This window comes from Physcomitrium patens, chromosome 8 (assembly GCF_059467195.1).
Source record: "Physcomitrium patens ecotype Gransden chromosome 8, ASM5946719v1, whole genome shotgun sequence".
In the NCBI taxonomy this organism is placed as follows: domain Eukaryota; kingdom Viridiplantae; phylum Streptophyta; class Bryopsida; order Funariales; family Funariaceae; genus Physcomitrium; species Physcomitrium patens.
In genome coordinates, this window is record NC_143417.1 from 16,511,781 (window position 1) to 16,527,655 (window position 15,875).

Here is a 15,875-nt window from a genome sequence, read left to right on the forward strand (position 1 = left end):
GAACATTATCATAGCAAAGAGGACAATCTGTTGATGTGCTGGAAAGTTTGCAGGATGTCAAAGCGTGAATTGCATGCCGTTCAGATGAGTCAGGAAAATTGACAAGGTGACTACATAAAGTATATCCTGAGATACATGCGTAGAATACCAGTCAAGTTGATTCGTAAAATCATTTGTTCATGTGCAAAGACTATTGAAATTAATCAAACTCGTAGGCAATCTTCTGATCCTTAGATCTATCGTTGAGGATAAAATGAACACCGCAAACAATTCCAGTAGCTGTTGGAAATTTTGTATTCTGAATCCTCTGTGAAGTAAGCCCTGAAATGTCGCTGAATCACACACTTGGGATATCCTGGAGCAAGAGTCACCTTCCTTGGTCTCAATTTTTATTGTTTACTTCACTGGGTGAGAATAGCCCACCGCTGCGAACTCCACCACGACGACAGTTCTTGAGCTACGATAGCAGATCGTTCGTGATCACCGAAGACACCCGCAATCCAATATCAACCTGCAAGTTTTCGGTAGCAATGAAAAAACTCGGAAAGACCTCGAATAGAGCTGGTGCTTGAAGCAGTCACTGATGATCTTCGTCACGACTCCACAAATGACGGACAAGGTGATACCAGCAGCCTTTCGGTACAGAAAACACAGCACTTTTTTTAAAGCACGTCAAAGAATGTGGTCGGCATTCACTAGGGCCACATTCTACTCACCGATTACCAGCAGATCAGCTTACTAGGCGACAACCAGTCCACCGTGCCTCCACAGTTGATGAGGTTAACACACTACCACCGAGGTCTTGCCTCATCCGAATTGAACCAGTAGGAGACCATCCATGTCCTATGAGATAGACACGACCCCATGTTGCAAATCACTAATCAGCCTTAGAAAATCGTAAACACTCATACCCCAGAGACGAATCTACTTGAGAATCATTCCGTCAAAAGTCTTGTGAGCCTCCTGATGAGTAAGTCCTGAAACATCTCCTTTGCCACTGCAGTGAATACCAAACAAATCCAGGTCCAAACAACTTCAGGATGGCATACTGAGTCATCCGCACTTCACAATCTGACTGGGTCATCGACTTGCAGGTCCGTATCAGGAGCTGCTAATTGCGAAGCGAGGTTCATGTAACTCTTTCGATCCTTCGGTGTGTCGGTATTCGGTCTGAGATCAGGAAATTAACCCTTGAATGTTCCGCGAACGATCAGCTACCATAAAGGCGAAGTTTCACGCTGACGTGATTGTGAATCTTGCTCACATGGCGAACCTCATAACTGAATACTGTACAATACAGAAACTCTGACTGGGATAATCTATCTTTGTATTAATCCGCCGCCTGAGTTATCGTAATGCGAGTGCTCATCGCCACTGTGTGAAGCGTTAGTGACTAGCCATTGATGAACAAACATTGTTGCATAGATGTGTCTGTTCTTAATGGAAGTATTCATATACCATTCTTACTTTCACTGTTGTTTTGTTGTGTGTGAAAATATTTATGTTTACATATGATCTTACATCTTTTAAGTTTATTGAACTCTGATACAAAAGATTTAAAATTTCACACTGTGTTATTCAATTGTAATTTATTGATTTGGTGAGCTAATTCTTGAAGGGCGAGTTGGATTCCTAGTAAGAAAAATAAATCACGTATTAGAGTTCAAGCTTCAATTTCAAAGCGAAGTTTATTCCTTAATGATGTACAATGGGTGATTCAACATATAATAGTAATATGAGAATCTTTGCAGTTTGTTATAGACTCTGACAGTTATTTATTTCTTTGCATAATATTTATATAGTGGACCTATTGCATTATATAAAAAAGGAAATGAAACAATCCATCTGAAGCCTTTATATTCAAGCCAAATAGAACTTGTTATGGTTGTGATTGATATTAAAGATTAATTCTTCTTTTTAATAAATTATGAAAGTATAATCATTTAGATATTGACTTAATAGATCTAGTGCATTACTAGCAATTGCTCTGATATATTTTATTCTTCTACTTGCAAATGCTCTTTAAAATGCCATTTTGATAAAATTTATTACCAACAAAAATAAATATGGTGCCAAAAGAATTAGCTTATCTTATTGTTATTTGTATAAAAAATAAAATAATAATAATAATAATAATAATTGTAATTCAATATCACATACTAATTTTTCTACTTTAATAAATAATATTTTTTTTATAAATATAAATTAAAAATTAAAACTCTTTTTTAGTATTGACAGAACATAATTCTAAGAGGCTTTACTACACACCTTAGTAAGGCCAAGCTTTAACATTTTAAGGCTTTTTTAGATATCTTAGTCTATTTGATTGTAACTTGCATGAAATAATATTTTATATAAAAATTAAAAATTAAAAATTAAATTTATTCAAATAAAATATTTAAATTTAATTTTTAATTTAAATTTAAAACTTTCTTACATAATTTTTACATTCTACTAAATACACCAAAATAATTTGAACATATTTAGATTCTTTAAAAGAATATAAATATATTTTAAAATTAGTTTACTTATTTAAATTAGATTTCAAAAGTATATTACATTTTATTACTAAAAAATCAAATAATATCATATTACTCATAGTTTTTAAAGGACAAAGCAATATCTTTTTACATAAATATTTAATATTTTTAAGTTTATAATATTTTTTTTATTTTATTCCAAAAAAATATTATATAATTATATTTTTATTTAAAATCTATAACTAAGAATCTAAACTTAAATAATAATCAAATATTTTTTTATTTCATCCAAATAAATCATTCAATTTGAAGATGTTCTTTTATAAATTTTTGTCATGTTTTGATTTTTTGAAAGATCCAAAAGGTTTTTTGGAATATAATCTACTATAATTTAAGTTTATCTAATAATATAATAATTATTAATATCATAAATTATAAAAACTTCTATTTTTTTAAGAATATTATTTAAAAATAAATCCAAAGATCCAATTGTACATCAAATATTCTATATTCTTTAAAAGATATTGAAAATATAAGATCATAAATAAATAATCTCATCTAATTCCTATCCTATTTCAATTATTAACATAACTTAATTTTTATAAGCCAAAGATCTATATTTGATCATAGGTTTCTACCTAAATTTTGAATTCTTTCTTCAAAAAAATTTGGTTCTTTTATTACAAGTTTATTGCAACTAAATTATATATTTATTATAGAAATTTTTTATTTTAATAATTAATTCAATTAAACTTTAGAATTACTAAATAATATAAATTTTTTTATTTTTTTTTATTTTTATATTCAAGAAATTAAATTGATTTTTCATATGCAATCATATTTAAAATTTGAAAATTGATAATTATTTTAAAAGCTTATTATTAAATTTTTAAAAATCTATATATATTTTTAATAACTAAAAAACTTATAAAATTTAACTTTATAATAAAAAAGATGGAAACCAAAATTTTCATATTCTAAAGACGTTTTAATGAAAAGAAATAAGAAATTAGCCAATCAAAGAATTTTATACTTTCCTTGCATATTACCTTAGATTAGCAAGTTGCATATTAATGTAATAACCAACTTTACTAGGAAAATTATTATTTATTTTTATAAGCTTATTTTATATTTTTAATTATTAATCATCAAGATATAATGATAATAAGTCAATTTTTTTAAAATAGCTCTTCTTCCAATATATATTTTTTAGATAATAACTCAATTAATTTCTATCTTCTAACTACATATTTGATTAAATTAGGAGTTTTATAATTAAAATATTTTTAGATTTGTTGAATTTATTTACTTCTAATAGAGTATATGTGTCAAAGAAATGAATATTTGATAACTAAATGATTAATATGTCCTTATGTCACTTGAAAAGACTAGAAAATCACTTAAAGATGGTATAATATTAAACTAAAATTACTATTGCCAAAGATAAGATGAATATTGAATCTAGAAATTAAACTAAAAATAAAAAAGACTTTGACAAGAGTAAAGAAGGCTTTATTCTTGCCTTATTATATACTATCTATTGAAGAAAAGAAGTCTAAAAGCTACAAATACTTAGCATCAGTAAGAATTGCACTCCAAGAAAAGTGTGGAGAAAGATGTCTCTTACTTCCAACACCTTTTACTTACAGGTGGAGTTTACACCCCAAGTACATGGACTTTATCTAGAGTCACCTTCATCCTTTCAACTAGAATTAGATTCATCTTAACCTAATAGCCACTTTAAAATCGTAGCTGCTACCATAGTAACTTCTTTTGATCCTTTGCTATTTTTTTACTATTAGCAACTTAGTATGATTAATCTTCATGTAGTGGTAATTAAGTAAGAACTTGCTAATCTTAAATACTCCTACTTTGTTAATTTTTAAAAGATTTTTAATCCTAATCTTTGAATTAAGTCATAATGTCTATCTTTTACTAATGTTTTTATAAGCACATTAGCAAGCATGTCTATTGTAGCACAGTACTTCATACCTATTATTCGATTTTCAATCTTCTCTCATATGAAATGATGTTGAATATCAATGTACTTGGTCTTTGAGTGATGTTTTGGATTCTTCATAAATTCAAGACATCCTTGATTGTCACACATAATTAGAGTTGCTTCTAATTGTAATAGATCAATGTCTTCTAAGAGTTGCTTTATCCAACATGCATCCATTACACAATGACTTACTGCCATGTACTCTGTCTCCATCGTTGATCTTACAATGATAAGTTATTTCTTACAATTCCCTGAAATGGCTCCTATTCCAATGAAGAACACATATCTCGTTGTGGATATTCTATCATTTGTATCTCCAATCCAATCCGCATCACAATAACCTTACAAATCAATGTTCATACCACCAAGGTACAATTTGAAGTCTTTTGTACCTTTTAAGTACCTCAATATCTTCTTTATTGTTGTTCAATGCAATGGTCCAGCCTTAATCATGTGTTGGCTTATAATACTCACCGCATATGCAAGATCCACTCTTGTGGCCACCATTGCATACATGAGTGAGCTTACTACTACCTTGTATGGAACACTTTGCATCTTACCTTCAACTTGTGATAACTCCTAATTTGTGAGCGTCATCAACTTCAAATTTGCTTCCAAGGGTGATCCAATGGGCTTGCAGTCCTCCATGTTGAATCGTTTCAACACTTTTTTAATGTACTTGATTTGGCTAATTACAATGGTCTTGTTATCAAGATTTCTTATAAATTCCACTGCCAAGTAATAGTGAAACTTTCCAAAATCACTCATCTCATATTCCTTCTCTAATTTGGCCTTCATAGAATCCATCTTTTTCATATTGTTAGCCAAGATGATCAAATCATCAACATAAAGGATTATAATTAGCAAGAACTCTCTAAATTGCATCACATACAATGAATAATCAGCATCACTCCTCACAAATCTTTTATTGATAAATAAAGTGTCAATTCGTTGATACTATGTCTTTGGTGATTGTTTCAATCCATACAAGGATTTCTTCAATTTGTACATAAGATATTCTTTGTCTTGTTATATAAATCTTTAAAATTGGTCCATGTAGATGTCTTTTTATAATTTTTCATTCAAAAAGATCGTCTTCATATCCATTTGGTGTGTTTCCAAATCCATTGGTACCCGAATTGCTACAATGGTCCTAATAGTAGTGAATTTTGCAACATGTGCAGAAGTTTCATTGAAATCAATTCGAATAACTTGTAAATATCTTTTCGAAACTAATCTTGCCTTGTGCCTTATCACCACATCTATTGCATCTCTTTTAGTCCTAAACATCCACTACAACCAATACTAGATCGATTTGTTGGAAGAGGTGTGAATTTCCATGTACCATTGTCCATAAGAGATTGGTACTCTTCATCCATAGTCTTCTCCCATTTGATTGCATCTTCATACTTCATAGGATCACACAAAGACAATGGATCAGCAAGAAGAGCAACATTTGCATGTTCTTCACTTACCTATGAGAAGATATGAGCCTTCCACGATTTGCCACATTACCTTCTTTCTCTAAGAGGATATCTCCTTTCACTTGTAGAAGAACATTCACCTTGTTGCACTCTATGTTCTTTTCCAACCTTCCACTAAATTAAAGCTTATCATTTCTTACTCAATGGTTGGTATTCTTCATCATTATCATCATTCCAATCTTCAACATCTTCATTTCTTTCATTACTGGTCTTAGCAATTGTAGGAGCCTTCATCTTTTCAACCTTCTTTGACTTTTCATCTTCATCATCTTCATTGTCAATATCTTCTTATTTCTTTGTTGAATTCAAAGATGTGTCCACAAACATACTATTACTCCCACTTGGATACATCTCAAAGTGCTCACAAGTACTCTTGTGCTTCAAAAATTTAACATCACGATTTTTGATGATCTTTTTGGTTTCCAAGCATATTAGCCTATATGCTTTTGTACCTTCACAATAACCAAAAAAACACAAACTTTGTACCTTTTGCATCAAGTTTGGACCTCATACAATCTGATGTTTTTGCATATGTAATACAACCAAAGGTCCTCATATGAGAAATACAAGGTTGACTCTCTCTCCAAGCTTCTTCTGGTTTCATTGATGCAAGAGTACTTATTGGATACTTATTTCTTGTATACACTACATTTACCACAGCTTCCGCTTAAAACTTATAGTCAAGATTTTATGTATGAAGCATGCTCCTTGTCATCTCTACAATGGTTTGATTTGCCCTTTCAGCAACTTCATTTTGTTGTATAATATATAGAGTTGTGGTTTGTCTAGCAATTCCTTCATTCTTCAAATAAATATCAAATTGCTTAAACATAGACTCACTTCCATTGTCCATACACAGAACCTTAATCTTGCATTCACTTTATTTCTCAACAAGTGCTTTGAACTCCTTAAACCTCCAAACGCATTCACTTTTGGCTTTAAGAATGTAGATGCAAATCTTTCTTGAATAATCATCAATGAAAGTGAGAAAATACTTTGATCCTCCAATACTTGTATTTTTCATAGGTCTACATACATCCGAATGGACAATCTCCAGTAACTTAGTAGCACATATTACTACACTCTTTGGAAATGAGGCCCTTTGTTGTTTACCTTGTATGCATCTTTCACATGTAAGTTGTTTTGTATTTTGGCTTATATTGCCAAGATCTAAGCCATTTACTATAGACTTGAGTTCTCTCATGCTCTTCACATTCAAATGGCCAAGGTCACAATGCCATATATTCAACTTGTCTTGGTTTGATGTAAACTCAGTAAATACAGCTACATTCACTCCATTCACCTTCTTACAAATGAGATAGTACAAATTTCCTTCTTTCAAGCTATTGAAGACCTTGTCTCTACTCAATATTCTTACAAAACATCCATTCATATCAAATTAAACTTTAAAACCTTTCGTTATAAGTTTACTCACCAAAAATAGGTTTTACTTCATCTTAAGTATATGAAGGATATTTTTGAATTTGATCCTATTGGTTTGTCTATTCACAACCATCTCCACCATAATAGAGCCAATTCCAATAGCTTTACATGTGCTACTATCCGCCAACACCATGTTTGATGTTGGAATAGCTTCATAAGTATCAAATGAACACTTATAAGGTATCATATGCTTAGAACAAATAGAATCCACAATCCATCTTGATATGGCAGCCATAGACGTCCCATTTGTTGTCATGAATGCATAATCTTATCCTCCAAACTCATCTTGTACACTATTTTCATTCTCCTTCTTTTTCTTTTTATCTTTGTAGTAATTTCGAACAAAATGGCCTATTTTTCCACAAATGAAGGAAGATTTGACATCACCTAGTTGATTTGGGTAGTTGTCCTTGTCTTGACATGAATAGAGTACTAAATCTTCACTTAAGAGCTTCTTTTCTTTCTTTTTGGTTACTTCATGGACAATTATTGCTATCACATAGTCTATTGTAAGCTCTTTTAGCTTAAGGGACTTCAATGCCATAATGAGGTAATTCTAAGATTTGAAAAGGCTCATCAGCAAGGTCATGACAATATCACTTTCTTCAAAAGGCTTGTCAATAATTGCTAGTTGGTTTGCAATAGCCTTTATCTTATTGACATGAGCCATGAGATCTTCACCTTCTTCCATCTTGTAAGTGAAGAACTTCTTCCTTGTATAGATGATGTAAGATAAGTTCTTGCTCTCATAGATGTTACAAAGAGTCTTCTTCGCTTTGGCTGGTCTTTGATAAGAGATAATGTGAGAGAATTTGGCTTCATCCACATTGATTGCAATCAATCCAAAAGTCTTCTTTTCATGACGTTTGAACTCTTTTTTTTTTCTTCATATCAGCATCTATGCTTGGAGCCTCTTTACTTTCATCTACAATATCCCAAAGATCCAAAGATGCCAACAAAAGCTCAATTTTTACCTTCCAATGGTTGTTAGGGACATAGTCCTTAGAACCTTCTAGAGACAAGTTTCTAGAACGTTCTAGAAGTAAGTCTTTGGAACCTTCTAGAAGCTTCTTAGTTAGTAGAAGTTGCTTGAGAAGCTTCCTAAATAGGAGTATATATTAGAATCAAGGCTGAAGAGTTCTTCAATCTCGAAAATACATCTCTTGGAGCTCTAGCTCACTTCTCTGGTGTTGTTCTTGTATTCATCGTTCTTGCCAGTTCTTCTTGAACTTCTTGTTAGATCTCGAGTCTGTATTTCTGTGTCCATGATAGTTTCTTGAGACTTCACTCACCTCTGATATCAGAGCTAATTTCTTCCTTATTAGAGTGTAGATTATCCCTCTGCTTCGAAGTGTACTAGCATTTTAGAGGTTGCGAATTACCCTCCTCTAAACTGATACTTCTTTTGTTACAATATTAAAATCTTATTCTTCTTGGAGAGAGTGGATTATCCCTTTTCTTGAAGTTCTTAAGGCATTTTAGAAGTTGGAGAGTACCCTCCTCTAAACCAATATTGTCTTCTTGTACAGTCATTTCTACCCTTCTCTTAGAATAGCCGGAGGCCAAGACATTAGTATGACGGAAAGTTCGGAGTCCAAGTTGGATGCTATCATGAATGTCCTCGCTACGTTATCGCAAAGAACTGCAGAGATTGAAGGAGTCATGGCAAGGCTTCATAATGATGGAGCATCTGAGATGGCACAATCTAGGTTGCACCAGCATCAAACTTCTGCACTTGGAGAAGTAACTTTGCATGAGGTTCGATAAGCATCACTGGTTCTACAACATAAGGAGTCTCGAGTTAGCCTTCCGGATAAGTTCGATAGTATATGTTCCAAGTTTTGAAGATTTGTCAATCAAATGAGGTTGATAACAATTTTACAGCCCGAACGCTATCCAACGGAGGAGTCACGTGTTGGGCTTATTCGAACCTTACTTAAAGGACAAGCTCTATCATAATTTGCTCCTTTGTTTGAGAAACGATCGTCCATACTAAACAACTTTGAAACCTTTTTGGAGGCATTTGTGCAAGCATTTGGTGAACACAACAAGGTTGAATGGGCTACAACAAAGATCCAGTCACTACAACAAGGGATGTACTCTACATCAGTCTATGCATCGGACTTGAGGCAATTAGCATGCAACATCAATTGGGACGAAGAAGCGTTGATGAATCAATTCTATTGGGATTTAAGGAACGATGTGAAGGATTTACTATTAATTCTTCTTGATCCACAAATGTTCAACGAAGCTATTAGCCAAGTTGTGAAGTGCGATAATCGCCTATTCCAACGCCGCCAAGACCAACGTTCAAGAAAACATAAGATTTGTCATGCCTCAACTATGTCGACAAGTAGCATGAATTCACATTCAGAGGTAGAAGACATGCAAATTGATGCGATACGTGTCAAATCCCTTACTCTAGAAGAAAAAATGCGGCATATGGAAGAAGGTCTATGCTTGTATTGCTGTGAAGAAGGCAACAAAGTTGGAAACTGTCCTAAGAAGTAAAACCGACATATTGTCAAGACTAGGGGCATGTTTATTCACGAAAATGAGGATGCCCAGCCACAATAGGAACTGTGCGGCTGGATAGTGAAATATGGCAACAACAACCAAGTTCCTTTCTTTTCGCTCAACCTGCCCTTTGCTTTACAATTCCTTTGCTTATTGGCCCTTAGAAACTAAGAACCTTAGCATTATTAGATTTAAGAGCATCTGCTTGTTTCTTAGACAAAGAATTTGCGAAGCGTCATAAGATCCCTTTAGTACAAAAATCCAAACCTGTTCACGTTGAGGTCATAGATGGACGACCTTTATTGTCTGGTAGTATCACCCATGAATTAGAACCTATAGAAGTGATGTTTAAGGGCCATAGTAGTCATATTATTTTTAATATTATTAGAATCCCATCAAATCTTGTTATTCTTGGGCTTTCCTGGTTGAAAAAGCATAACCCATCCATAGATTGGAGGTTGCAGAAGATGACCTTTTCTACAAAACCACCCAAGAGCAAGCCTAGTAGAAAACCCCAAATAGAGAAATTCTTATTCATTGGAGCAAGAGCGTTAATAAGATCGTCCAAGGAAGGCACACCGTTTGTCATTTATGCGACTCCAACTATCGAAGAGAAGAACTTGACAGCAAGTATACTGGAGAAATATAAGGATTTTAAAGACGTGTTTCAAAAGAAGAATGCCGACATGCTACCAGAACACCAACCATATGATTGCGCCATAGACTTGCAAAAAGGAGTACAACCACCTTTTGGCCCAATCTACAATCTATCGCAGATGGAGTTGGCCAAGTTGCGGAAGTACATCGACAAGAATCTAGCCAAGAACTTCATTTGTCATTCAAAATCGTCAGCTGGAGCACCCATCTTATTTGTGAAGAAGAAAGATGGCTCATTGCGGACGTGCGTGGACTATCGAGGCCTCAACAAGGTAACAAAGAAGAATCGTTACCCATTACCCTTGATTTCTAGTCTCTTAGAACAACTTGGATGTGCAAGTATCTTTACAAAAATTGATCTAAGGGGAGCTTACAACCTCGTATGAATCAATGAAGTAGATGAGTGGAAGACAACATTCCGTACAAGGTATGGCCATTTTGAATATAATGTCATGCCCTTTGGTCTTACCAATGCTCCAACGGTCTTTCAACATATGATGAATGACATTTTTTGAGAGTACCTTGACGATTTTGTTGTCATCTATTTGGATGATATTCTGATATTCTCCAAAAACGAGGAAGAGCATGAAAAGCACATTTGTTTGGTCTTGGAGAAACTACGCGAGCAAGGACTATATGCCAAGTTAGAGAAGTGTTTATTTCACCAAATAGAGATGGAGTTTTTGGAGTTCATTGCAACTACGAAAGGCTTGAAGATGGACCCCAAGAAGATGGAAGCAATTGTATCCTGGGAGGTTCCGAAGACGGTTAGAGACGTACAATGCTTTCTTGGTTTTGCCAACTTCTATTGGATCTTCATCGAGAATTACTTTCAAGTTGCTGTTCCTCTCACTCGGTTGACATGCAAGGATAAGATGGAATGGAGACCTCTAGCGGAGAAGGTGTTTCAAGACCTGAAGACCACATTTACTATGGCTCCAAACTTGGTACATCCAAACTTTACAAAGGCCTTTTATTTAGAAACTGATGCTTCGGATTTTGCTTTGGGAGCTGTACTTTCACAAATGGGAGAAGACAAGAAGCTCCATCTAGTTGCATTCTATTCTCAAAAGTTCTCTGCTGCTGAAATCAATTATGCGATCTAGGATAAGGAATTTTTTGCTATAGTGGATTCTTTCTAAGAATGGCATCACTTTCTTGAAGGAGCCGCACATCCAGTGACCGTATACACAGATCACAAGAATTTGGAATATTTCATGTTGGCTCGAGTTCTAAATCGACGTCAAGCTCGGTGGAGTATGTCGCTATCTAAGTTCGATTTTGTTATCACTTATCGACCTGGAAAGCAGCAAGGACTATCTGATGCCTTATCGAAGAGATTATATCTTGTACCAAAGGCTGGAGAAGCAACGTTTGATCAACAATGTATGACGTTGTTGAAGCTACAGCAATTGTGGCTTTGCGCTACTATTGTACCAATTGATGTTGACGTCCTGAATTTGGTACATGTCGTGACCATTAAAGATTCAGTAGCCATTGATATTAAGCAGCGTACAAATGACGACAAGTTGAAGGTGGAGGGAGATCTTTTATACTTTGAAGAGCAGTTGTATATCCTAAAAGGACTAGCACGACTTTGAGTTCTTCAATCTCGCCATGATTTTACAGCTGTGGGACATTTTGGATTCAACAAGACCTTGGAGCTTATTTCTCGAGATTTTTGGTGGCCCCAAATGTGGAAGGATGTGAAAGATTTTGTCTTCTCTTGCGACATCTATTTAAGATCCAAGAATCCTCGGCATCGCCCTTATGGACTCCTACAGCCATTACCGATTCCATGTCGACCATGGTTTTTAATTTCCATGGACTTCATCACGGACCTACTATCATCAAACTCATTTGAAAGCATCTTTGTCGTGGTAGATCGGCTTACAAAGATGGCGCACTTTGTCCCTTGCAAGAAGACATCGTCTAGTGAAGTCACAGCAAGGCTCTTTCTCAATAATGTGTATCGATATGATAGACTACTAGATGATATCGTATCAGATCGAGGAACCCAATTTGTATCAAAGTTTTAGAGATCTCTCTTTGAGATACTGAAGGTGGATATCAAACTTTCTTCAGCTTTTCATCCTCAAACTAACGACCAAACGAAACGGATGAACCAAATCTTGGAACAATACTTACGATGCAACATCAACTATCAGCAAGACGATTGGACCGCATATCTCTCGCTAGCCGAGTTTGCATATAACAACACCCTCCATGCGTCGACTCAATACACACCATTCTTTTCCAACTATAGGCATCATTCGAAGCTTGATTTATTGAGTCCGTCAATAAATAACAATCCAGAAGGTGAAGGATTTGCAAAACAACTATCAAAGCTTCAAAATACGTTGAAGCTTCAATTACAATCCGCTCAAGAATCCTACAAGGCGTCTGTAGATAGATTTCAAAATCAAGCACCTACTTTCAAAATTGGAGATAAAGGATGGCTTCTTCGACGGAATATCAAGACCAAGCGACAATGTGATAAGTTGGACTATCGAAGATTGGGACTATTTATCATGCAGAAGCAAATCAATCCAGTGGCATACCATCTGGAATTACCGGCTTCTATGAAGGTACATCCAGTCTTTTATGTTTTTCTGTTGGAGCCTTATCGAGAGTCGTCTTTTTCTGAAAAAGTACAATGTCTGCCACCTAGTATTGAGATTGAGAACCACGAGGAATATGAGGTTGAAAAGGTACTGGATTCATGACGAAGGTGGAGCAAGTTGGAGTATCTTATTCATTGGTGCGGCTACGACATTAATAAGCAAACTTGGGAGCCACCTGAAAATCTCGCCAATGCATCACAAAAGGTACAAGAGTTTCATCAACAACATCCTCATAAACCTAAGCCGGTTCGACGATAGCTTCTTTCTGAAGCTTGCTCACCCAAGAATATAAGAAAACGGGAGAGCACCACCAAAATTCATAGTTGATGTAGTTATTTTCTCCAAGATAAAGTAGAATTTTTTCAGTAGCCATAGTTTGGTCTTCTGATATGGATAGCCAAGAGATAGATACTATGCCAGTCAGATTATCTTAACCAACTAGCTCACGAAGGCGACCTCCAGATGAAGAACTACCTATACCACGACGACGACGGAGGATAGCAAATAACCGATCATTCGTGATTGTATTTGGGTTCGAATCTGCTTACGATTGTCAGCCAGAAGGCGTGTTTGTAAGACAATTTCACAATGAGGATATGAAAGTTCATGCTTGATCAGAAGTCGAAGGCGTGGGCCACTACCATTGGTTTCAAGGACCAATAAACTACTTGCCTCATGAACAAGAGTTGGAGTTCATAACAGACGTTATGCGACAGATCTTCATTTTCTTACGTTGGTAGTGATTAACAACAACATTGCTTCTCAAAGATCTCGAAGCTAAAGGAGGGGATGATGTTAGGGACAAATTCCTTAGAATCTTCTAAAGATAAGTTTCTAGAACCTTCTAGAAGTAAGTCTCTGAAACCTTCTAGAAGCTTCCTAATTAGTAGAAGTCGCTTGAGAAGCTTCTTAATTAGGAGTATATATTAGAATCGAGGCTGATGAGTTCTTCAGTCTCGACAATACATCTCTTGGAGCTCTAGCTCACTTCTCTCGTGTTGTTCTTATATTCATCTGATTAATCTAGTTCTTACCAATTCTTCTTGAACTTCTTGTTAGATCTCGAGTCTCTATTTCTGTGTATGTGACAATGGTAGAAATTCTCACCTCTAAATTTTTCAATAACTCTCAATGCTTCACCTTCATTTGAAGCCATGTCTAAGAAAGAGTTGTATCAAAAAAGATTGTAAGAAGAAGTCCTAGTGCTCTCAAAATCAGCAAGTAGGTTTTAGTGTTTAAGGTGAAAAACCAAATACCAATACCAATACCAAAAATGCTTAAGGTGAAAAACCAAATACCAATACCAACACCAAAAGGTGAAAAACCAAATACCAATACCAAAAATGCTCTTAACTACAAGTAAGAGCAAATGAAGATATAGGTCTAGATCTGAATTTGAAAGTTAGGTACTTCTAAATCCTAACATCAGCAACAATAACTTGATCTAATCCACATATCAAAAACCACTTCAAAGAACTTCAAAACACTCAAGAAAATGTAAGTAGGCACATAATCTATTGAAGAAAAGAAGTCTAAAAGTTACAAACACTTAGCATCAACAAGGATTGTACTCTAAGAGAAGTGTGGAGAAAGATGTCTCTTACTTCCAACACCCTTTACTTATAGGTGGAGTTTACATCCCAAATACATGAACTTCATCCAAAGTCACCTTCATCCTTCTAACTAGAACTAGATTCATCTTAACCTAGCCGCCACCTTAAAACCTTAGCGGCCACCATAGTAACTTCTTTTAATCCTTTGCTACCTTTTGACTATTAGCAACTTACTACGATTGATCTTCATGTATTAGTAATTAAATAAGAACTTGCTAATCCTCAACACTATCTAATTAGGAGCTATGTAGCAATGTCCTACATGACCTCCAGTACATGTTGACTCTACAAGACACATGCCTTAACTTGCAAGGCAAGTTTTTTACATGTATACTACATAATTAGCTTGATCCACAAGCTACCAATATATGTAATATATGGCTAATTTTTTGACAAAATTTCTAACTTATCAATCAATTACAAATACATATGAAATCAAAATTACATCTGTGAAACTTATAAGAAGTTTTTTTAGAAGATAATATGTAATCTAATTTATTTACTTTTATTTAAATAATTATTGGAATAAATATGTATGTTCTTAATATTATCTCTCTTCCACCTTTTAGAAACAAGTTCTATAAGTAACAGTTAATATATATTCAAAAAAACTAAGATGCGATGAATTGTATTTGCTTTTTTAAACTTTGTTTTTTTTTTTTTTTTTTTTTTTTTTGAAGATGGTTGATAGGTCTTTTTAGCCATCAATAGTGTTTTATATCAAGATAGAAAAACCACCTTATTATTTGATCATTGTTAAATTTTTCATAACTTTCTTCAAATAAAATATTTGAATCATTGTCAAAAGTTGATCTTATCTCTAATAAAATCACCAAACATTATAAAAACTACAAATAAAAATAGAAGATATAATATCATCTCCCTCAAATCTTGTTTCTTTTATAGCAAAGATTTTCTATTCTTCATCTTGATTTTGATGGATGTTGTCAATGAAAAGCCTCAACCTTCTTTGTTGTATTTTCAAGATTCTTTGTTAACTCCCATATACATTCACTAATATCATAAACGTGCCAATAAATAGTATATTCTAACTT